At 38.9% G+C, this 25,140-nt stretch overlaps 1 long non-coding RNA gene across 1 annotated transcript; it reads right to left on the bottom strand.

Annotated features, from left to right (window-relative positions):
* Positions 1–1,594: 1,594 nt before the first annotated feature.
* On the bottom strand, positions 1,595–24,278 carry LOC146763488 (uncharacterized). Its single transcript, XR_014952307.1, has 2 exons — positions 16,122–24,278; positions 1,595–14,288 (listed from the first exon to the last, which is right to left on the bottom strand). It is a non-coding gene; the product is annotated as an uncharacterized LOC146763488 (long non-coding RNA).
* Between the last annotated feature and the right edge of the window lie 862 nt (positions 24,279–25,140).

The raw sequence follows: 25,140 nt of genomic DNA, 5'->3' as shown, positions 1-25,140 counted from the left end.
TCGCTGGCGAGGGTACGAAGCTGGCTGCCTCCTGTGTGGGTATGGGGTATAAGGGCGCCCCGCCCCACTGGGGGTTGGCATAGATGGGCCGCCTTGCATTCACGGCGGGAGGAGGCTGAGTGCGGCCCGCACGCCCCCTCCCTCTCCCGTTTCCCTGGGGCCGGGACCTGCATTCCTTGGCCAGATGCCCCTTCCTCCTGCAGCTCCAACAGGCTCCTCTCGGGCGTGCTTGTGGTGGAGGCGCCGTGGCGGGCTGCCGTGCCGGCTGGGGACCATTCGGCACAGGCTATTTTTATTTCTCCCCAGTCGGTAAACTGGGCTGGTTCGTATTGTGGCTGCTTTTCGGTGCAGCTTAAAGCTTTACTTGGTTTTGTTTTAAATTGCGTTGGGTCTGTTCCCTTTGTCTTAGAGTCCCAGCCGGCTCCCGTCAGCTCTTCCGATCTGCCGGAGCTGCTGCTGGACTCCGAGTCGGAAGTCGAATGCCAGCGCACTTCCGGGGCTCGGTGCCGTTTTGTGCGGCTCCAACCCCGCTCCTCCCCCCGGGGGTGGCGCCGCTGCCGCCCCCCGGGCTCGCCCTGCCTCCTGCAGGGGGGGGTCTCTCCCTTATATGGTGACAGCGTCAGGCGCAGCTGCCGATTGGCTCCGAGCCCTCTGCCACTCTCCTCCTCTTTCTCCCGCACACGCGCATTAGCGAAACTCCACGCCTCTGGGCTCTTCACGCCGAGACTGCCCGCGCCCCGCCCCTCCCCTTGGCTGCCGGCGCCATTTTCAAAGGGGTATGGAGGCGGCGTGGGCAGGATCTCCTCCTGAGCTGTGGCTCCCGCGGCTCTGGCTTCCCCCGCCAGTTCCTGCCAAAAGAACTCTGCGCGCTGCTGCACCTCCGGCAGCGGGTCACCGACCAGCGGTGGCGGGGCGGATGGGGAAGCCGCAGATCTTTGGGAGGTTTCCGCGGGGGGTCCCGGGCCCCGGCCCGGGGAGGGGGGCGATGCGCCGGGCCCCCCCGGATCCCCGCTCCCGGGCGGATCGCCCTCAGGGGTAGTTTGCGTTGCCGCTCCTACCCCTAGCTTGGGTGTAACCAATAAACACGTACGCGCTGCGCTTCATGTCTCCTGCTCTTCTATTGCTCTGCGCAGGGCTTTCTCTACTTTGCCCCACGCCTTAAGGCTTCTGCCGCTGCCTGAGGATTTCGTGCCCTCGGCCAGCACGGCTGTGCATTTTTCCCTTATCTCTGGATGCAAAACATCCACAGGGCGTTCAATTGCCCCAAGCTCAAGCAGCCTTGCTATAGCAAGATAAAAGTCTTTGAGCTTACACTCAATTCCCCATTGCTTATGAACCTCACTTACGACCCTGGCGATGGCATCCATGATGATCGCGGGTCCGGGGACGTCTCCCTCGCCGAGAACACGGTCTCACCGGTCTGGCCGCTGCCCTTGTCCAGGCGACACCCGCTACCCGAGCGAATTATTCCCGGGCTTCGGCACCAGTTATGTTGCCTTCAGGGGAAGGCAAGGCGACCTGGTTTCAAGGAACAGCACGGCAGCCCAGTCTCCCCTGGGCCACTCGGGCTAACAACACGCGCTGGACACCAATGTGGTGGACGGTCGAAAGCCTTTATTATCTTATCTCATGGGTTTAAATAGTCTTGGGGGACTCTGCTACGTCAGGAGGGGTTGGTAGGGTCTCTAGGGTTAGTCAGGAGTGGAAAACTACTGGGTTAGGTGTGGTTACATTCTTTGGGGTAATGGATAACATGTTGCAGGGTGAGAGGGGGATGGGGGTCTTTCTTTCCGTCACATCCCGAAATCTTCCGTTCACCTGTCCCTATCTACTACACTTTCCAATAAGAATATTGCTTTGCTTGTTCTAGCCTGAATTTTTAGTCCCTTTATCTTTTGTGGTTCAAGCATGAACCAAAAGTGCACTGATTAGTCAATTCCAATAGTGTCATGAGCCAGTCAAAAAAAGGATCTTGGCCTAGATCAGCAATGAGAGGTATATAAATTAGGGCCCCAATCAAAGTGGTGTCAGTTCTTCATGATGTTTCAGACTTCCACGAACTCAGTGACTGTTTTCATTCCATTATTGGATGCATGACTTTTTAGAAGATTAGTGAATCAACCAAAATTAATGATAAAGCAACCTTCTTCAGCAGAACCACCTTTTTTCTTGATACATAGTGTTGCCTGTTCACACAGAATTGCAGCACTAAGTAAAATGAAAATCAAGCTTTTTTTTCCCCAGAAATCAATTCTCTTTTTTGCCAGACTTTGACATTCTGACACTGAGAATCACCCATGTATTAAATAAGTCCATTGAAACTATTTTGTTGACATTTGTATCATCAGTTCACTTTTCAGGTCTGTGTTGTGCAAGGTACAGTAAGCTGTTTCTAAACAATTCTCTTTCTAAATTGCAGATGTAAATATATATATGTATATGTCTATGTATATATATATATATATATGCACACTTGACATTTAAGCTACATTCAGCTGACAGACCTTCTTAATGTCAACAGCTGTAGCACAGCACTGCTTAACTGATTCATATCCAGTAAAATGGCATCTCTTAGTGGCACAAAGCATCTTCTGCCTTATAAGGTCAAACAGCTACTAAGAGAAAAGGACTTCAGTAGGACAAATTCTGTTTTCACCCATATGAATGTAAATTTTGCACCACTGAGTGGCAATTATTCAAGCTCTACACTAAGTTGTTACTATTAATGCTACAGGAGATCACTTAGGGATAGCACTGTGTGCGGCCACTGGAGAAAAACAAAACTTCCAATGCAATTGTTATCATAGGAAATAGAAAACTGCAAAATTTTTCTTTCTTCCATATTAGCTACAGAAAATTAGGTAGGAGAAAGTCATAATGGTTTTCTTTGCTTGCAAAACAACATAGTCATGGTTACTCTGGGTAAACAGAAATCATATACTAGATAAATCCCATCATCTTCTGTGGATCTATTTTTCTAGGTTTGTATAACCTGATATGATAGACAGATTTTGGTTCACAAAAGAAAATGTAAAATTGCATTTTGTCAAGTCCTTTTGGTCTGAAAAATTTTGATATTAATCTTTCAAATTTCTAACTGCAATTTTGTAATTCTCAATATCTGAAAAGAACGGAAAGATATAAAATATTGTTAAGGAAACAAAATATCTTCTTTTTTGAAAGGATTTTATTGTCTTTTCACATTTGGTTCAGAATGACTAGAAAGGACTCCCCATGCTCAAGGTAAGAGATGTGCCACTTCCAAGCACCTCAGGGAGACACCATGTTGTCTATGTGCTGACATCACTGTTTCAACATTGCTTCAAGCACTAGACTTCATGCAGAATGATGCTGCAGGTGACTAATTTTATAAATAGCAATAAATTTAGTGATTGTATGATTTGCATCAATTGGGTCATCTTGGCTTGAAATGAAACAGATTGTGCTGTGCTTCACATAGTTTGAAGGGGGCCTATTGTGTCATCCAAGTATCTGATTTCCAGAGCAGAAGAAAAAAATATTGTATAGAAATCAAATCAGTAAGAAAATGTCTCAGCTGAAGCATATTCTGTTTGCAATCAGAAAAAAAAGGGCAGAAGTCTTCTAAGATGTGAATTATTTAAAAATCTGCAAATTCTACAGCATTTTCTCATTAGTTATTCAATCATTAATAAAATTCACAGGTCTCTGCCAGCATCCACTCTGGGACTCTAACTGCATTGAACAGTCAGAAGCTTGATAATAAAGCAGTTCTATCAAAAGCTAGAAGCAGAAGTCCACCTTGAGGAAGGAAATACATTAATTTAAGTCTTAATTACTTCCCATTTTTGTAAAATGTTACTGTTCATTGTAGGTGGTGTAGAGAAAATTACTTGGAAATTATTTTTTCCCACAGCTCCAGGGATGACCCAACATGATTCAGATTACTACCTATTTGATTCATGGAAAGGAAGGAATCAGTTAAGAGGGCAGATTTTCCAAGCTGGGGAAGTACATCAGGATGCCATGGCAGGAGGGAGGGACTGTGTTTCACTGAGAAGTCTGCCCTTCCCCATCTGTTGTCTCCATGTGAATGAGAAGCTTAAAAAACTTTTAAGAGGGCCTTTTTAAAAGCAAGATTTGAGGTGGGTGAAGCTTTCAGAAAAGCAAAAATGTTAAGGAAAATATTATAGGAAAGAAATCAAACCCAATAATATAAAAAAGCAAAAAGATAGGCTCAGAATTCTAATTACTTTTCTTATTATTTTTTTTTTCAATTCTTATTCCTCCCCTTGTTATTACAAATCAGTACAGAAGTTAGGTTTATTGTGATAGAACAAACAGGCAGACTGTCAACACAAATGTGGAAATAAGGGAAAAATGAGATATCTTGAATCTGTCTATCCATCTCAACTATATCTCTTACTTGTGTAAATCCCCTAAATCCTTTTAGCATTGCTATGTATATAGAAAATTTATTTTAGCCTTAAAAGCCTTTCTAACAAATATCTTAATCGTTTTTAAGGTCTCTACTACCTAATGTTCAGTTTTCCATATTTTGTAGGGGTCTGAAACACTAATCTTGAAATCATATGAACTTCACCTGATCTATGGAAGGGAATAGGAAAATAAAAGGAGATGAAAACTACAGACCTGGTTAAGATAATCTGTTCTTATTTTGGGATAATTCCTGTCTCTCTCTCTGTGACATTCAAGTTTATCTGCAGAAAGAAGACAGTAGTTCATGACTTTAGACATTCACTGGAGAAATATTCATGGGTATCATTTTACCTTGAGTGAATGGGGTAGTAAATGATTCTTAAATTCTCCAGGAACTTTCCCTGCATGAACTTAAAGGAGAAGAAGGAAGAAGTGAATAATTAGGTATATGATCTAGAGGTAAAAGCATATTTGCTTTGCCAGCACAGCATTTAGATGGATCACCATGTCCTAACATAAAACACAAACTGCACTTTAGGAAAATTAAAAAAGCATTTAGTGAGGGGAGGAGTTGGTGAAATCTTCATGTGTCAGAGAGGGAAAAGTTCATAGACGTGCCTTAGTGCTGCTTTAGTCTATCCCTATTGCAATGTTGCAAACATAGCTTTAAATGCTGCTGCAATTTAATATTTTTTGCTATTCTTCCTAGGAAATTTTCCTTCAATACAATATGGGTTTTCTTCTAACTGGATGCTAGGAGATCTAGGATCTAAAATGACATGACTAAAATGACAGGCACAATTAGTCACAGTGTATTTGTCAGATCTAAATATATCTATGTTATTTTATTTCATTGCTGATTTTTCCTAAAAGTTTCAGATTATCAAGTCAGTTGGGCAGACATGCTAGAGTATGAGACTAGGTGTCACAAATTTCTGAAACATTGATAAATACAGGTGAAGCAGAGAGGGATTAATGCCAAATCCAAGCAGATGTGTTAGGAATCAATGTTGTTTGCTGAGGAATGGCACATTAGATGGAGTTTCATTGAGTCTGCAAGGGCATCATGACATCTGTGATACACATAAATCAGATTAAACTGCCCCAACACTAGATGGACTTGTTACTTTTCATTTAGTTCCTGAAAACCTGTCAGTGGGCAAACAAACTGAAATTATGTCACAGTGTCTTCTTCTCTAAGATTCTAAGGCACATATGTTAAAGCTCCCTAAGGACCAAAAATGAGTGTAACTTCTGCAACTGCTTGCAGGTCTGACAAAACAGCAAATGGCATGTTGTTTTCATGATGATTCCAGCTGATGGTAGACAAAAGTGTAATAAAGGCTTTGTTTTACTAAAACTTCTGAATGTGATAAAGGAGAAAAATATTTAATATTCAATGAATTTTGATGTATTGCCTTCATTCTGATCATTACAATCTTTTTAGCAGAAACAAACTCAAAAAAATGCTGTGCAGTCCAGGACTGGTGGATATATGACATGAAGAAAGACCAGGGATGTAACAGCATTGTAAAACAGGAGTATAGTTGCACTTTCAAACAGATGGAGAGGGTGGCATGGGTCTCCAGTCTTGTTTCTCTTGTCACAGTCTCTAAGCAGTTCACTCCAACATAAGCTTGCCCAGCCTCAACACAGAGCAGCAATGTTTATCTTGGGAAAGTGCAGCACTCAGAGTGGTACCATAGAAAAGAAAAGGACAGTCTTCACAGTCACTTAACAGATTATCAGTGAATAAATTCCAATTAATAAAATTCCTACACTGACTTGCATGCCCCAGCTGGACTGGCTAGCCCTTGTTTTGCAGTACACTCTCCAGAGACAATAGGAGACTTTGGCACCTGCAGGTTCCTAAGAGTCTAAAATGCCTGTGAAACTTTGTCTCATAAGCAAGCCAAAGAGTAGATACCTGTCAATTATGATCAGAATGAGATTTCAGGAGTATCTCATTGCAAATCAGCATGTCCAGATATAGCAAAAAGAAAATCACGATCTTTTGCGGTTACAGCCCACAGAGGTATAAATACATACTGGTATGTATACGCAATATGCATTGCATATAAATGCAATTCATATATACGCAAAAGGAAGCTCATTCTATCTAGATATTCATATATGAGTATCATTTTCAAAGGAAACTGGAGGCCCAAATTGTATCTAAATTGCACGAGCCTTCAATGTAGGAAATAGGCACCTTACCAACCCAGGAGAACCTACAATTTCCAATTAAGAGAGGAGAAGCACAAATCCCATATGGAACTGTTGTAGCACAATTCTCTTCCTGCAGGCAGCCAATAAAGTCTGGTGCCAAGGTTTCATCCTGATGCTGTCATTTCTTCTCTGCCCCTTTAGGGGCATTATCTGGAGAACAATTCCTGTTCCGCATTAAGTGGAGAGACTGCAATTCTGCCCATCCTTCACACGAACTTCAAAAAATTATAAAGGCATATAGGACCATATGCTCTTGTCTAGCTCTTACAAAGACTCAATTTCAGTTTGCCTATCTACAGTGCTTAAATAAAAAACAAGGAGTTTCTAAAGTGCATATCAGAAGTTTCTGAAGTGTATGCAATTTTACAGTGAATTAATGTTAAAACAAGAAAGATCAAGAGAAGGTAATTGCATTTGCAGAGGCAAATACTTTGGCTGCCTCATAATTTTCAAGAAAAAGATCTTTCTAGGATCACTGAAACTTTTGTGGTCATGGCAGAGCAGGAAACTGAATCCAGACTTTCTGCACTAGATGAGGATTAGAATCAGTGGCCCTTCTCCCTCCATTGTTTTTAGAAGAGCACAACTAGTTTTCCAAGCCTGCCCTTGGTATAGCTAAATATTAGCCCCTGACCACACAAGGCAATGTGAGCCTCCATCTAATTTTCCTGTTTATCACAATGATTTTGTTTCTCTTTCTTTTGATAAATGGACAGTACATGAACTTAAGTTAATTCTCTAGGTTTCTAAATTTAGAACACATAACTTTGGTTACCCTCAAGGTGTCAGCACAGGTATGGAACAAAGACTTTCAGCAGTTCATGAATTTGTTGCAGAATTATTTTTTTAATCTTCTTAATGTAAAGTTTTGACAGCAAAGCACCAACAGTGTTATTCCCAAAAGCAGAACTACCAAAAGGAGGAACATTTATTGAGCTTTTCTCAGGATGTCTCTAACAAAATTTCCAGCCAAGAAATGGGGAAATTTGCCTTCTACACTATGACACAAAAGTGATGTCTGGGATTCAACACTGGCATAATTGAACTCCCAAATGTTATTTAATATAGTAAAATGAGGCTCTAGAAAGTGTGAACTTCAATTATTTTGTTTACTTTTTAAAAACTCAACACATATTAACAACCTTTTGCCATAGAATTCATTTACACCAAGAATCCAATTTATGTGAAACTTGGAGTCACAATGGTACTTTTGGGGGCCTTATACAATTTTTATGAGGATATGTACTGCCTCATATAGACAAATCATAGTGCTGTAAGAGGGTTTCAGTGGTTAAAATCCCTCCCATCTAAAGCAAACAGGCCACAAAAGGTGTTGAGGAGAAGCTCTACTCAAAAAGATTGGTGCTGTCACACCATTTATTTCTTTGTTGCTCTGAATAGATCATGGCAATATACATAGAATAAAACCACTATCCTTTCTGGGATCATTTTTGCAATACACATTACCCCTTTGCAATACACATTACCCCTTTGCTTGGAATCACTGATGCTAACTGCCTGCATTGAGTCAAGTTTCTAAACAAAGAAAGACTCTTAAAAACAATTCTGCATCATTCATAAGAAAAATTTGGTTTCTATTTCATTAGTCATATTGTCCACTCCATCTTTATTTTACGTTAGATCTTGAAATTTGCAGTGTTCGAGCCACAGAAGTGGAGGTCAAAGAAACATTCTGAGGAAAATTAATGGGCTGAGAGAGGAAAGGAGAGTGATATTCCTGGAGAAGAGATAATTTTGCAGTAGCAGAGGCTTTTTTTTTTTTTTCTTTGTTGTCTACCCTGTTAAGGGCTTAACAATAGTTTTTCATGGTTTAACAGGAATTGTTTTTCAGACAGAGAAGAAGGGGAGTTGTTTGACTTCTGCTTGAAATACAGAACTGTACTATAAAGGAGAGAGGTCTGGAAAGTTTGCTCATGGAGTGCAAAACATTAAGCCTGTTCCCCCAAGAAACCATCTCTGCGGGACTTTAACATCTGGAATCCCCACAGTGTGCATGTATATAGAGCACATTGCCTGCTGATTTAGAAAATGAGGCCAGACACCTTTTGGTATATTCTTTCCAAGAAATCAGTCTCTCCTGGTATGTCAGACCAGCAGGTGAGATAAGTTAAGACAGGTCCAACAAGTCATCACAAGTATTCCTTTCTTAAACTCACTTTCTCCTTTTACCAGGCAGAATTACAGAATCTTGAACTCCAGGATCAAGGTGCATTATTCATGCAGTTCTCACTGCAGAGAACATGTACCTTACCATGCTTTTCTCCAGAGGGATAGGTTATGAACTATCTTTAATTATAGTTTTATTCAAACTGTTCTTTTATAGCTTTAAATCACCCATGCCCAAAAATCATATGAAATGGGCATTAAAAAAGAAAACGAAAGGTAGTTTTGTGCAAGTCAGGGGAGTAAGTGTAATAACATTTGAGCACTGCATGTTGGAAAGGTCAACCAAAGAATTAAATGTTAGATAGAAAGTATTCTGGATTATACTTGTGTGTCCTACCTTCAATGGTAATATCTCAATAATTCACAGAATTGCCTCAGTAATTCACAGAAAATATCCAAACTGTTTTGTTTTGTTTAAGGGATACTATCCAGTATGTAGGTCAGCTCTTTTTCTATGACTTTTCAGGAGATGGCCAAGAGGATTTATCCTTTTGCTTTATACCTAAGAGCATCATGTTCTACAGATTCATACTCTGAAAGATGCAGTGATTCACAAATAAGGGGAAAAAATGAGAATAAAAAAAAATGGTCTTTGGGATTCAAATATAAAAGCAAGAGCAAAAGATGGCTTGACTTTGTTTTTGCAACAAACTGACTACCATAACAAAAAAGAAAATAAATAATGTCTTAGCAGCAAAATGACTACCACAATAAAAAAGAATAGAAATAATATTGGGATGTCAGGAGGATAAAGAGACCTTACAGGACTTCAGGAAAATTAATTGTATCAATTTAGCTGTGCTGAATACCTAATAATGGTGAGCAGCTGAGAGTGACTCAGCATTGCATCAAGTATGCCTATTCTCTCAGGAAGTGTTTCAATTCAGCATGAGAAGCAGACTGTAACTTTTTGTGATTGACAATGACTAAGACGCATGTAAGATGCTGGAGGATTGAGTCATTCTCCTTGCATTTCTCAAAGTGATAGCAGAGAAAATGATTCTAGGAAATAGACTAGCCAGATTCTCAAACTGAAGCAAACAATTTTTAAGACTCTGAAGTGGTTTTCTAGGATCCTACTCCCCTTTTGCTGCCCCTTTTTATTTCCAGAAGGCAATTAGTTGTGCTGGCATCCATCTCTAGAGCTTGTTTCACAGACCTGCAAGCTGTTGCTGTCTCTCGTGTCATCAGAAAACTTTGCTTGGTTCTGTGTTTCTGTGCACAAGGTGCCACAATTCCAGGAGCACTGCTGATTCCCCAGAGTTTGTGTTTGTCCTGATAGCTAGTGTCACTTTCACAAAAATAGCCTTGGATTTTCTGACAAGTTTTAAGCCTCTGCTGTAGCCAGATGCTGCAGAGTCCTGATTACCAAGAACTGCTCTTTATATGACACAATAGAAGGAATAAAAAGCAACAATGTCTTGGTGAGAAAGAAAAAAGAGACAGAAACAATCCTAGGAGGCAAGAACAATTTCTGTTTACTCTGTGAACTTAGACAGGACAGAGAGAAGATCCTCCTGAGATGTCTTGGGGGATAATTCCACTCTGAGAAACATAGCAACAGATTTTTTTTTTTTTTAATTCATAATTAATTAAGGAAATAGTCAAAAGTGCATGACTGTGGTTCTGTGACCATTTTCAAATGCCACTTCATTCATATTTCTGCAAAGATCACAATGAGATGCAGGACACACCACTCACCACTATTTAATCTGAATCAATGGAGCTCTTGTTCGTAAAGAATGTAAAGTTTATCTTAATATCAAACATGCTGATAGGAGTTCTAAAAGCTGAATCCTTATGAAAAATTTGGAGACAACATTTGAATACACTACACTATTTATTTTATTTTCCAAAAAAAGCATCAACCAGTTATCAAAGTAAGTTTAAGTGAAAAAGTACATAACCACTTACATAAATGCATTGTTACTCCATCCAGTCTTGTAGCCACATGAACTATGGCACTATACCATAGAGGAAAGAGAAGCACCAGTAAAGATATTTGAAGACACACAAAGTCTTGAATTTCCAGGAAGAATTTTATTTAAAGTGACAACACAAGTACTAACACCAGAACATTCAGTCAGAGTTTAATTCAGATGACAGTAAGTGAACATAAAACCACACAGAACTTTAAATTATTAGTACTTATTCATGCTGCCTACATTGACCATTACAACTCCTACCAATCCAGACAGCTTTAATAAGGAATCCACATGATCATGTGTTTATGTGGTGTTCTTAAGTATTATGCATGCTCATGACCTAACTTCAACCTCAAAGATGCTGCTGAAATGCACATCTGTGTTATCAGTGATCAAAGGTCTCTTGTTTACAGGTACCCACTAGTCACATAAACTCTGCACCAAGTGGAGGCTCTGGTGGTAAAGCAGCAATTCCTTTGCTGCAAATTGCTCTATTACAAGGAATGAAACAAAACTTATTAAGACGTGTAGAACTTACCTGAATATTTGTGAATCTCTTTCATGTCCCTCCAACCACTTCGTTTTCTTTTTACTGGTGTTTCTCACTGCTAGTTAATCTGCATGCTGCTTCCCAATGTGCTGCAAAGAGTAAGCTCTGTTTTTCTGATTCTAACCTGTAGTTTCATAACAACTACGCTAGATACATAAAACAATAAAATGAATATTCTAGGAAATTTTTCCCTCTGCTTTCCTCTGGCTGCTATTCTGTGTCCTGGATGTTCACATGATTATTGTCTTTTCAGCATCAATATGTAGTCTGTCCGTCAGAGGCTCCCTGACTGTGTTTCCTCCACTCTTCCATCTTTTGAAGACCAAGGACTTCCAGAGCACCTGGCTACAGAGATCTGATTAGAGGGAAACATAGGTTCCTGTAGTCCTGAAATAACCCAGTGAAGAAAAAAAGAAGCATGGCTGAAGGCCAACAAGAGCTAGGTAATGTGTGATTAACTGTCAGGGAGTTTTATGTTTGTGACTGCTCTCTCTCAACTTGGGGAGGTTGTCACATGCAGTCAGCACCAGCTGGTCTCCTGTTGGTGTTTCTGAGAGCAGCCTTTTGAAAATATTCCCCGTGAACGCTGGGGCAGAGACATTTTCCCTCATGTGGTCGTATTCTCCTTTGTCACATTTCAACTTCTGCAGAGGTAAAACAAGGAAACATTGGTATTCCATGGTACAGCCAGACTGAACTGAAAGTCTCTTGAAACACAAGGAGGTATAGCAATAAAGATTCCCCACAACTGCTGCCCATAAGCTTATTGTCAAACAGTTCTGGCCCTCTCCTAAGAGCAGTTGTTACTCAGGTCACTGATTCCTGAGCTGCACTGAACTGTATGAGTCACATCTCTGCTAGCACAGCTACTCTCATAATTGGTAGTGGTGCCTGATCCTGGTGCTATGACAAGCCACACAACACAGCTGATTTTCTATCCCTATAGAGATTTTTCTTGTTGGTTTTTCTATATCTCTAACCCACATACCTTGTTTTTCACACGAAACAAGTCCATTTTTGTATTCCACAGGAATAGCTTCAAGTTAATAGGCATAGTAGGCCACTGTTGTGCACATAAATCTTTGTTTATAGCACCTAAGTACAGGCAACAGGCTCTGCAGTCAGGTCTCCTGTTCTTTTATCACATACTTGGTTTCATCCAAATTTACTATCTTCAAAAGCCTTGATCTTTCCCAACCAATGTGTTTGTTTTTTCAAAGTACTGATTATATCAGATTATTTCATCCCATTAATCACTCCAGAGAATGAGTGTGAACAGACCAAAAGTTCAGTGCAAGTTGTATTTTCCATGTGATTTATGGTGATTGGAGATTATTGAGAGACAATTATTTGCACTGTTTACCCTACAGCACTGTTGTTTGCTATACACTATACACTAAATTTATTCCAGGTCCTGAAGTGGACTGCATTGTGACTCTCTTGACCTCCATGTCTTCATGTGTTGAGGAGGGGTCTCTCTAGAGCTCTTCATATCACTTCAATTGATGTGAAAGGTGTCTTCATCACATCTAAAACTTCTCATTTCCTTGCCAGTGGGTCTGCAAATGGTCTGATGTTCATAAGGGCCATTTTGTAATGTTTGATCATGAACTGTGTAATAGTAGCATGAAGCTGTCAATCACTTCATCAATAAGTCTTGGTATGTTCTATGTCACATATACTGTACAATAATATCTGATATCTTTTAAAGGACACCAAATTTATATTTATTTCTCCTTTTAAAGATACATAAGAGGGAACTTTATCTAGTCCAATTTTCTGCAGGTTTTGACTCTCATATTTTAAACTACTTACAAATTCATTCTTGTTTTTCTGAGGAGGTTACCTCTCCCAAACTTGTTGCTTCTAGATTCAGCACAGCAGGGTTTGAGCCATATTTTGGCCCTATCAATAAAGTCTTATTGAATGTCATAATGATGCATATACAGTGAGATCTATATATAGAAAATATTTACAATTCACAAGAATTCTGCTTCTAATTAATGTTTTGCAACAAAGTGTACAGGTCTCTTATGCTACTAATAATTAAAGGCATTCAGACTCTGGACAGTATTATTTAAAATGTTACTTATTAGAGCTAACATTTCCAGGAGACAATAGCATAGACATAGAATCATTTAGGTTTGAAAATATCTCCAAGATCATCAAGCCTAAATATTAATTACCCAAGCACTGACAAGTCCATCACTAAACCATAACCCTTAGTACTACATCTACATGTCTTTCAAATACCTCTAATGATAGTGACTCAACCATTTCCCTAGACAGCCTGTTCCAGTGCTTTACAACCCTTTTGGTGATGAGATTTTTCCTAGTACCCAATCTAAACTTCCCCTGCACAATTTGAAGCCATTTCCTCTCATCTTGTCACTTGTTACATGGAAGAAGAGACTAACCCCACCTGGTCACTGTAGAGAGTGGTAAGGTCTCCCCTGAGCTTCCTTTTCCCCAGGCTAAACCCAAGCTCTCCCAGCCACTCCACATCAGACTTGTGTTCCAGACCCTTCCCCAGTTCAGTTGCCCTTCTCTGGACACATTTCAGCACCTCAATGTTTTTCTTTAATGAGGCACCCAGAACTAGACACAGCCCTCAAGGTGTGACCTCATCAGTGCTAAGTAGGTTACAGCCCCTTCCCTAATCCTGCTGGACACACTGTTCTTCATACAAGCCAGAATGCCATTGGTCTTCTTGGCCACCTGGGCACACTGATAGCTCACGTTCAGCTGGCTGTCCACCAGCACACCCAGCCTCTTTTTCCTTTGGGCAACTTCCCAGCCACCCTGTCCCCAGCCTGTAGTGCTGCATGGGGTTTTCGTCACTCAAGTGCAGGACTCAGCGCTTCACCTTTTTGAACCTCACACAATTGTCCTTAGTCCATTGATACAGCCTGTCCAGATCCTTCTGCAGAGCCTTCCTGCCTTCCATGTCCTTCCATCCTGCCAGCTTGGTGTTGCCACTATTGGACACAAAATGAGTACACAGAAGCTTGATAAGTTTAAAAGAGAAAATGATCTAGTTTTATTTAAACATCTGGTATTTATAGAATCCTAAAGGTGACTGTGGATTGGAGGATGAAATTACAACTTCTCTAACTACACTGGTCTAAAGATCAATTAATCATTTCTCTCTACCCTCAGAAAAATATGTAAACTGTTCTATTTATACATGAAATTGTGTGGGAACTATTAAATATGTAAACATTATCAGAAGAGTAAAGAAGTTTTATGAGAACTTTAAACCTTTCAAAAAAAACGCAAAAGAAAACTTAGCATTTTTAAAAATCAGGGCAACATGGTGTCACCTGCAAACTTACTGAGTGTGCCCTTGATCCCTGCATCCATACTGTCAGTAAAAGATATTATACAGGACTGGCTCCAGTACTTCCACAGTGTTCCCCTCATCCACTAAATGGGTCACCTTGTGTAGACGGAGGCCAGATAGGTCAAGAGTCACCTGCTTTCACATACCCGTGCTGGCTAGGATGTTTCAGAGACTTACTTCCCTTTAGATAGGAACACCCTGATAAAGAGCAGTCTAAAAAGACTGTTAGGTGGTGCTCCTTCTTTCTTCTCATGTGTTCATTTGCAAATGTTTGGAGTATCCATAGGTCCCAGCTTCCACTGTTTGATCTCTTTTGGGGGAGTGGGAGGGAAGGAATGTGGGAAGTAATCTCATATCCTCAGATTCCACAGTATTGGTTAACAAAAAAAAAAAATCAAATAACTTATTAAGACTTTGGGAGTAACTTCCTAAGTTAAAAATAACTTTCTTCTTCCTTTATTAAAGACAATAATATAATGTAGGACTTAAAAAATAGACAAGTATATGTCTGTAATATCACATTTCACAATGATGTCTCTTCTTCATAGGCTCCAAATCAATTACAATGCATAATTAAGTTGCCAGAGAAATGGAAAAATTATCTGCAGGTGGTGGTTAGAAGCTCAAGCAAAGATGTCCTCATGGTCCTGATTCCAAATATGAGGCTGCAAATGTCATGTCTAGGGTTTGTATAATCTCTGGATTAGAGTGAATTGATAGAGGTGTTGAGATTAGTCAGATAATAAGGACAAAATGTTTGTGTGGCCACACCAAGTTGATGATAGGAAATAAAAACATATTTTAGGAGAAGATTGTATCATTTCAGCAATGATGCAATACCCATAGTGAAAAACCCATTCATACAAGTGAGAAAATACTCAGAAATGGTTTAATCTGAGCCATTAAAACCATAAGCAAAGTTGAGCCAGCAACAGAGGGAATACCCTGGGCAGTGCAGGAGTTAAAACATTAATGTAGTGAACATTTGGTTAAAGCAAGGACACTAACAGGAAATGGCAGACAGGGAGTACTTGCAAAAAAGTACTGAAATGTCTCTGTTCTTACTGAAGATTGTGTAGCATCATTGATCGTTATCTGCCCCCTTTTCAGTTAGAAAACAAAATAGAAAGAGTAAATACAAATTTGCACTTACATTCCAAGCAGCACTGCACAAGAGAGACAACAGTTAAACAAAAGCCCTGTTCCCTGAATCAGTGAGGGTGATGCTGGCAGCCTAGAGAAAATATACGATTACGTGACACTATGCAGCCCTTGGAGATACACTGCAAGGAGCTCAGTCAAGGAGTGCAAGAAACATTCACCATAAGCTGACAGAAAACATTCACAGAAACAAAATACGGCCATGGGCCTTTCCAGAAGGCAGAGCAACTGCCAAAGGATGGTGAGAAAAATGAAAAGCAACTAAAACATAGTAATGCCTTTTTGATCAGAAATATGCATAACTCACCCTTTTGTCCTCCCTCACTATCTTTCTCAGAATTCCCAGGTACAGCACATCACACTTTCCTTCTTCGCCCACGTTCCTTGTTTTTTCTCACACTGACCTCACTTCTTTCACTTTCTCTGGCAGAGATATTTTTTGTCCTACACTCTGTTGCTGTACAGAAATGAAGTCCTGATATATATAGGTTGGATCCAGTTTTAACAGAAGAGTTGCTGATGCCTCTCCTTGGGCATGCCCTGACAGAAAGTGGGTGGATTTAGTCTGATTCAAATCCTCCTTTCAGCAGCCCATGATCAAAGTACAGACCTGAATAATTTTTGGGGATGAGAAAAAATACCCAAGAACCATTCTTTTTCAAAATTTACAAATAAAGTTATGTTTGGACAGAAACCCTTTCTGGATCAGAGAAAAGTGTTGGAATGTTATTAGACATTAAAAATGGGATATAAGTATACAAACATGATATAACCTCAACCCTGTGACCATAATAAGCTATTGTGGCACCCAGAACAACTAGGCATCAGTCTTTTACATCTATAACTGTATGTACAAATATATATGATTTTTTATCTCTAATCCTTCTCCATCCAGAATCTTGATTGCTCATAAGAAATCTATCACTGTGTATACAGCATGTGGATAAGCAATTACCATGTCAGTTTGTCCATCAGCCACACAAAGTGACATGTCCTGTGCAATTACCAGTATTAGCCTGTGACCAACAGCCTTCCCTGACCTTGTGGAGAACCTCTCTGCCCAGACAGCAGCTTCCTTTTCCATCACTTATTCCCCTCCGTCCGTTCTAGCAGCCTAGAAATAAGGAATATCTTCCTGTGGTATGAGCACAGGTGGCACAGCAAAGCCAACTGCAGGGAAGAGGGAGACTGACAGTGTGTGTTCATGCATGTGCATCTGCACTCTGCATGGGGTTACTGCTGGCAGACAGCAGACCATGGAGATCAGAGAGTACCACGAGATTTATCTTGCCTTTTTGCCATTTTCTGCTGTCCTTTTGTCTCTTATCCCTGCAACACATGAATTCCTCAGCCAAAACGGGACTGCAGAGTCCCCTGTGGTGAAGCATGGATGCTGGATACCAGAGTACAGCAACTACCAAAATATATTGGAAAGGGATGTGGAGAAGGACACAATGATGGTGTCCTTTGACACCTGTCAAATGTCTCTTTGACAGGCCTGGTTCTGGTAAACTGAGAGTACTTTCTTGTGCCTGTATTTTTTCATTTTTCAAACAATACCATTAGATTTGTATTAATTTTTGGACTGGTGAGGGGAGAGATCTCAAAAGAATTTTTCCAATTCATTTTCTATCTTCTGTCTTGCTTGATTAAAGGATACTTTCATAAGGTTGCCACCTTCCTTTTCTTCCATTACAAAATAAATTTGTGATAGCATTCAATTCAGTAAAAGCACATTTAAGGGGCCTATTGAAGAGCATGGTCATCATTTGTGTGTTTTGGCTTACAGGAAAGTTTTGCCCCAATTCACTCAGGTTCTGAGAACAAAACAGGGAGTTAAACTTATTATGCAATTCCTTTCTTCTCCTACAAGTAATTCTTAAAGACTTCAATCACAAGCAATTATGGATCATTTCCCTGTGAATAATTTGTTTTCTTTATCTCTGATAAACCTATATTTTTTTCGCTGCTCCAGCTGATTGTGCTTTTTATTATAATGAGACACAGCAAAGCCTTGTCAGCCCAGTCACAGCCTAGTACACTGTGTGGCATCAGGCAAGAGAGTTTAAGAAACCCAGTTAATGGGCAGAAGTCAATGAAAAAAGTGCTAACCTGTTGTTTCCAGTGCCTTGGAAGACGTGGTTTGTACAGAGTTAGGAGGGGAGAGTAGATAGGAGAAGCCAAAAAATCCTCCTGAAAAGTAAGGGCTAGACTTATTTCCAATATACCTAAAGGTAATTTTAAATGTCCCTATCACCAAAATATAACTGAAATACAACAGAAATTTCAGACTTTCACTTCAGTGATAGGCACAACAGTCAGTCTTTTAAACAGGCCTTGCTACTTGATTTTCTGAATATGCATATTCTTTTCACATAATATGTAAAGCAGAAATTTAAATCAAGGAAATTATATTAAAGAAAGGTCCCATTTGTTCAAATGATCTAGTTATCCTAACATCTATTTAGTACATGTCTTGTATAAATTATAAAGTGCTTGTAGAAATTATAAAGTCCAAAGATTGTCTTGTGAAAGTCACAATTATATAAGAGGGTGGTCTATTTGCAAAATAATTACACTTTTGAAAAAAAGAAGACATAAGAGAAATGTATCTCCCCACATCACCACTAATCAAGTTTAGGGTGCTCATGCTCTCATATATTTTTTTCAGGGATTTTTTTTTTCCATTTTGCTGTTGATGTGAGTGATGTATTATAAGAGGGAATGTTGTTACAATTCATATTGAAAAGTATTTTCTGTTACTTTTGTGAAGAAGGTGGCTGATATTTTTTCATATACAGTTCTAACTATAGAAGAAAACAATGTCAAGAATTCCTAGCTTCACTTTATTTCACTGTTCTCCACATATAAAGAGACTTAATTCTTAGTAAGCCTGGATGAAACAGTTGATGGAACTTACAGTGCTGCAGATAAAGGGGAGGTTGTTAGTGGAAATAAGGAGTCAAGGTGAAACTGAATCCCTTTCTCTTTGCCATCTGAGGCATCTGTTGGCTGCAGCTCTTGATATTAAAAGAGCTTAGAAAGCACCTTATCTGCATTTTTCCTCTCCTCTCTGTCTCTTTAATAAAAGTCTTGCTGAAAGCTGTAAGAGACAAAGAGATGTTCTATTTCAGTGATGGGGGTGGAATCTCCAGGGTTTTTTTGTTGTTTTGTTTTGTTTTGTTTTTTGCACATGAGCATGGCAGATGGAAAATTCTTCCAAAAGAAGCCTGCACAAATGGCAGCCAAGCGCTTCATGTGTAAATGCACTTGGTAAACACAAGACAAAAACTACCTCAGCCTCCTGCTTGAGAACTGCCTTATTTTGTACCTCTCCAAGCACATGACATGCACCTTTATTTTGGTAATGTCAAGCCCAGGTCTCACAATTTGAGCAGGACAGGGTGCACCTGTGTCCCACAGGTAGCTGACTACAGACCACCACTGACTGCCAGAGTTGATTCCCCAATTCCACACCCAGCCCAGGAGACACATGGAAATATATTGAAGTTTATATTATATATAATAGATTTGGTTTTTTGTTGTTAATTTCCTGAAACATAGTTTAAACAGGTTCAAGACATGGGTATACATGATCTGTTATTTTCCACAAAGTCTGAAACATTAGTTCCAGTGCCTCTGGTTTCCTTAGTTGTAACACACCCAGACACAGTGATCTTGACAACTTGATAAGCTCAAAATTGTATTCACCACTGATCAGACAAATTTCAGACAGGATAAAAAAATGTTGTTTTGTTTAAAGCCACCTTGCCATGTACTGTCACAAAGAAAATGCAGCACCATAGTTTCACCTGAGATTCTGATGTTTGCATTGCTCAAGAATGAGGATTTTCTTTCTCCAAATACCAGTCATGGAGTAATTAGTGGTTTTCTTCTCATGTCCTGGTTGCCATTAAACGGCCAAGTCATCTTCTTCACACTTATTTGCTCTCTTCCTCGTACTGTTTTTTTCATGAAAGGAACCCTCTCCTCTTCTTTCACATCCAAGTTACGAAGGTACAAAGACATCAGATAGATTTCATCTCCAGATTCTCAGTTTTCAGTCTGATTTCAGAGTTAGATGTTTCATGATTTCTATCTGTTTTTCCTTCAGTTTTGCCAGAGAAAAAGAAATAGTCATCTCAAAGTCACACTTTGGCAGGCAGCACAGCTGTAATCTGTGCACAGTCAAAGTTAAAGCCAAAAGTAGCCCTTACTTATCTCTAAATAAAAGTGATTTTATTTAGGAAAAGTTTTAGAAAAATCTGAATTTGTCACTGTGCACTAAGGTAATTCTTTAATCTGATTCTGAGCAGGAGGTCAGTAATCCAGTTTTAATTAGACAGACTTACTGCTCTTCACAGAAGTATCCTTTGACTGTTATCTTTGGGATAGATGCATGAAATTTTTTTAGCTGTGTCTCATCTTAATTTTTTTGTGATTCTTCCACTCAAAATAATTGCATTGGCACCTAGCAAATGCAAAAGAGGATATGCTGAAGAACTTGGATGGAACATGAGAAACCATTATTTTGCATCTAATTTCCCATAATAGCGCCAAGAGCAGGCCAAGGAATAATGTCCAAAAAAACACCATAACTTACAGAAAATGCAAAACATTTTGATAAGATGCCTATTTTTGTAATAAAATAGAACAGGAATATTTCTATAAAAATATACCCCATGTAACATTGCCTCAAGAGAAAAAAATCTAAAATTTTTAATCTTTCTTTTGAAAACAGGTTTGCATCCTTGCCTTGGTGAGAAATCTTAATGATGGGAAATTTCTTCTCAGTAGTTATAGTATATTAAACAGAAAACTGAGCATGGCCATTGTGGACAAAAATAAAAAAAATATGCAAGCCCCAGGTGTTGTTCTGGCAGTGGCCAAGAGCAGATACTGAGGGAAAAATTTAAGAATAGCAAGAACATTCAGGACTTTATCTTAAGAATATTCTCTCATTTTTTACCAGTTTACTACTCAAGGATTTCCTGAGAGAGAAGCTGTGTTCTTTGTGCTTAACACTTTTCAGGTATTTTTATCTCGTGAATGCATCCAGTTGCCTTTGAAATCCAGTAGCTGATTTTTGAACTCAAAATTATATTAAATATCAAATATTGATCCAGGAGCAATACCAAAACCCTGTTCATTTACACAAAACTAAAAAAAATGTATCAAAGTACAACATAGGGGCTTCTTCTACAAAATAAATATATAAACTGAAATGAAAATTCAGAAATTAGTATCAGAGATGCTGGAAGAGAAAATTATATAGGACAGACAGTCCTAATGATCAGTATAACAGTTCTTATCCAGCTTCGCGTACTATTAGCAGACCATATTCTACAAAAGAGAGACTCTTTTGTAAGGTGCAATCACATAAGAGATGTGGTTTTAATTACCAAGAAACAAAAGGATTTTGATTTTACATCTTGCCTGAAAAACAGCACATAGAATAATTATGCTGAGATAATTATTCATTATGGACTCAGCAATCTGACACCTACTGATTCACCCACATCATTTTTGTTGTAGTGCCCACATTTTCCTTTGAGGTGCCAATCTACAGGCTTTATTTCAACTTCATTAAGGCAATGGAAATGTTTAAGATAACTTTAAAGTAGTATACAGCAGAATTTGCACTTCAATCAAGCTCAGGGTTTAGTCAGAGAGTTCCCAAAATAAGTAAGGGTGGGAATTAAGCTCTACTTCGCCATGTCCTTATTCCCTGGTTACATGACAATAGCAAGGTTCCAAGAAGCAAGACCCATGGGGGCATGGTGGTACTTCCCAAACTTGGTTCTGTGTAACTGATTTTGCACATCCTCTATGCTGTTTCTTTTGAAAGATGTGTCAAGACCAAAGCCCTGGGGGATATGGTTGCAGATCTGGCAATGATCCCTGGAGCAGCCACTGATGCACAGGGGAAGGAAAACAAGGACTGGCCAGGAAATTAGAGTTTGTTTTTATTAGCACTTTATTCACCCCAATCCACCAAGCAGTTCGTCTCATATGGATTTAATTACAAACTCAGAAGTAATTGAGGGAAAGTGTTAGACTTTGTTTCTTTAACGCATGTCTAGGAAACAACCCGATACCTCAGGAAAGTTATTATTAGTTAGCAGAGTTTTGCACATGTTCCAAAACACCACATGCATACAATTTTTAAGTGAATGTCTACAAGTAAATTTACTATGCAGGATTGCTATGCCCTTCCTTCAAGCAGATTTGAAATTTACATTCAGCAAATGAAAAGTCTTTGGAAAACTTATCCTGAAATTTAGTAAGCAAACAGACTGCCACTCCCACTGTAAATTGGAATTAGTACTACCAAGTTTATGTATTTGTACAATTCAGTCAGAAATTCCCTGGGCTCCCTCTCAGCAGAATGAACAGGGAACAACAAAACATGGTGTAGTTTAATTCATGACAGGATGGAGACCTACACAAAAGACATTAGCCTCAGACAGCTATGCATGTGTTATCTCCACCAGTGATCAATGTGTAAATTGAAGTAATCTTCCTGTAAGTGCCTGTATTGAATAGCTCTTTCTATTCACATGAACTTCTGTGCATCTAAAAAAAAAATGTTGTTATTTTTAACTTGGATTGTATTCTCAACAGCTTTGATCCAAAACAACCCTTCTAGTCCACACAGATTTCACTAGGCTTCTTTTGCAAATCTATTAAGTAGACAATACATATTTTTAAGGGACAGGAATGTTTTCCTTCCAAGATCATGGAAAGAAAACAATGTTTTGCTGACCTTGGAGAACATAACATTCAAGGAAATTTTCATGTCTATATTGAAGAGGAAGAAAAAAATGAGATAACCTTGGAATTTAACCATATGGATGCAACAACTCACAGACCAATACTTGGGAAGGACAAACATTCTCATATACATGTGAGGGTTAAACCTAACTCATTGTATCTTGGCTACTTCATTCCCAAAATACATTTCCTTTCCTCTGAGATAAGAACAACTTCTCTTCCTTCTGTTATTCTCTAATGGTAATATTTGTCAGTACTCGGTGGCCTTGTGATTATTCACTATAAGAAAAAAAATTGATAGAACCAGAAAATACGGTGGAGAACAACATTTTGGAGATGAGTTTATTAAGGAGTACAGAAAATCTAAAAAGCAAATTACCATTTGTTTCTGTCATTATTATTGCAAATTAATATTTAGTAGAACTTAATGAGCAATTATTTACACTCAGCATATCTGAGCCTAGGCCAAGGTCCAGACTGAAGTAGCTCCCAAGTGTCACTCTCAAAGTTGACAACTGCACCATCCCACGTGCTATAGAATAGCTGTGATCATGCTGCTATTCAGCACTCTTCAAGCTCAGGTTCATCCACATGCTTTGAATTACACTAAAGTGAAAAGGTGGCATATAAAATAGATTTTATGTGTGGCAAATTAATTTCAATGATTGAAACTAGTAACTCTGGTAGATGGTTGGGAAAGGATGGAGCTGGAGATAAGGAGCTAAACAAATGTTTCTTACTAGGTGTGTTCTAGTTAGTCTGTGAGATGCTATAAGGATATTGTATGCCTGCACAGAACAAATAAAGAGGTAAATTTAAACTTGCTAGTACTAATTATCAAGTAAGATTCTTAACACCTAATGTGCTAAAGTCACATTTTTAGCAATTCTATACTTGTAAACACTTGTTATTGCAATAGAAATATGAAAAGGACACTTAGAAGGAATTTCTTCTTTGCTTTAGTCTGTCTACATATTTTTTCTGTATTCCCAAGTCAGTTAACTTAAGAATGTTTATGAAGCCTATATCCATTGTTTAAAACATTAGGAACTTGTTTTGAGTCCAAACTGTTCTACTGGCACATTACGGTCAAAGTCATGATTTTATTAAATGTTAACTTTTTATTTAGCAATATCTTGTTAGAAAGTTTGAAACTAAGACTTCTCTATCCACTTGTAAAAGTATATTGTTAAACAATTTAAGTAGCAAAACAAGAAATTTAAGGTAGTTGCCTTTTATAACAGGAAAGAGATGTAGGATTTATTTAATTGTCTTTACATGTCTATCAGGTAGGCATGTATGAAAAACTGTTCCTGGGCTCCCCTCAAGAGATAAAGACACTTTAGGAGTTATTCAGGTCATATTATCTGAAATAAACCTTAAGACGAACCGTCTCACCTGCAGACATTGCATTGTAGACCTCTAACTATAATGATCCCAATACAAATCCCTTCACCCAGTCAGCCCTGACACAGAGCAAGCTGTGCACTTGTATCCCTGATTTTAATTGTGTTTCCAGGACAATGGTTCCACATGTTTCCACCCTCTTATGAGGGGATTGAATCACTTAGGCTCCTACTCAGAAAATGAGAAAAGGGTCATGAGAGATTCCTTTGTAATGTCCACTCATGATAAAGAAACTCAGAACAGTAAATAATCCAGTCCATATATGGATGATATATGTCATACATATATCATCTATACAGTCAAAACATATGTTTGTTTTTAATGCTGGTGAAATTAGGAATATGTTTTTAACATTGTAATTATGCAACAGATACATTCAAAGGCTCTAAGTTTCTTCCAGAGATGTTTTTTTGCCTACAGTATTAGTTAAATATTCATAATGATCTTTAACCAAGTATTTTGCTCTTTCAATGACTTGCTAATGTAAGAAAAATCTGAGCTTCTCTCTTAACCTCATTCCATTTTTCGGGCTTACTGCATTGCAGCCTTCCAGCTTTTATATAGGTTTTGTTAAAGCTGATGTTTGCCTAACATACCAGCAAGCAAAAGCACCAAAAAAAAATCAAACCACTTTGGAAACTATTTACCCTGACATTATATTCAGCCTTTGCAAAAGATTCAGTCCTCAAATAACTGGGGAGAAGGATATAAAAATTAATTACATGGAAAAGTCATCCAAAGCTATTAATTCATCCCTTTTCTGGAAATATCCCAGATGGACAAAGAAACACATCTCTGTAGAAATTCAAGAAAAAAGACCAACAAGTCACCAAACCAATAAGCATAGAAATCAATGCATACAACCCATTTTCCTTGCACAGTGTGCTGCACTTTATAGCAACTGAGAGCTACATTTAGTACTCAGTAGAAATGTCAAATACTTATCATAACCAGTTCATAAGACCTTTGAGATTCACATTAACTGGCTGTGGCCAGCTTGTTTCAAATTAGATTAGTCCAACCTAATTTTCTATGCATGTTATGTACAGTTATTTGAGGTGCAAGGCTATCAGCTCAGGGCAGGCAAACAAGACTCAAGCTTCAGCCCTTGCCCTTCAAAAGAGCATGTGCAACATCTGTCCTTT

This window comes from Lonchura striata, chromosome 1A, assembly GCF_050655825.1.
Source record: "Lonchura striata isolate lonStrDom1 chromosome 1A, ASM5065582v1, whole genome shotgun sequence".
Taxonomy (NCBI): domain Eukaryota; kingdom Metazoa; phylum Chordata; class Aves; order Passeriformes; family Estrildidae; genus Lonchura; species Lonchura striata.
Note: the sequence above shows the minus strand (reverse complement) of the source record. Positions and strands in the feature narration are given on the sequence as shown.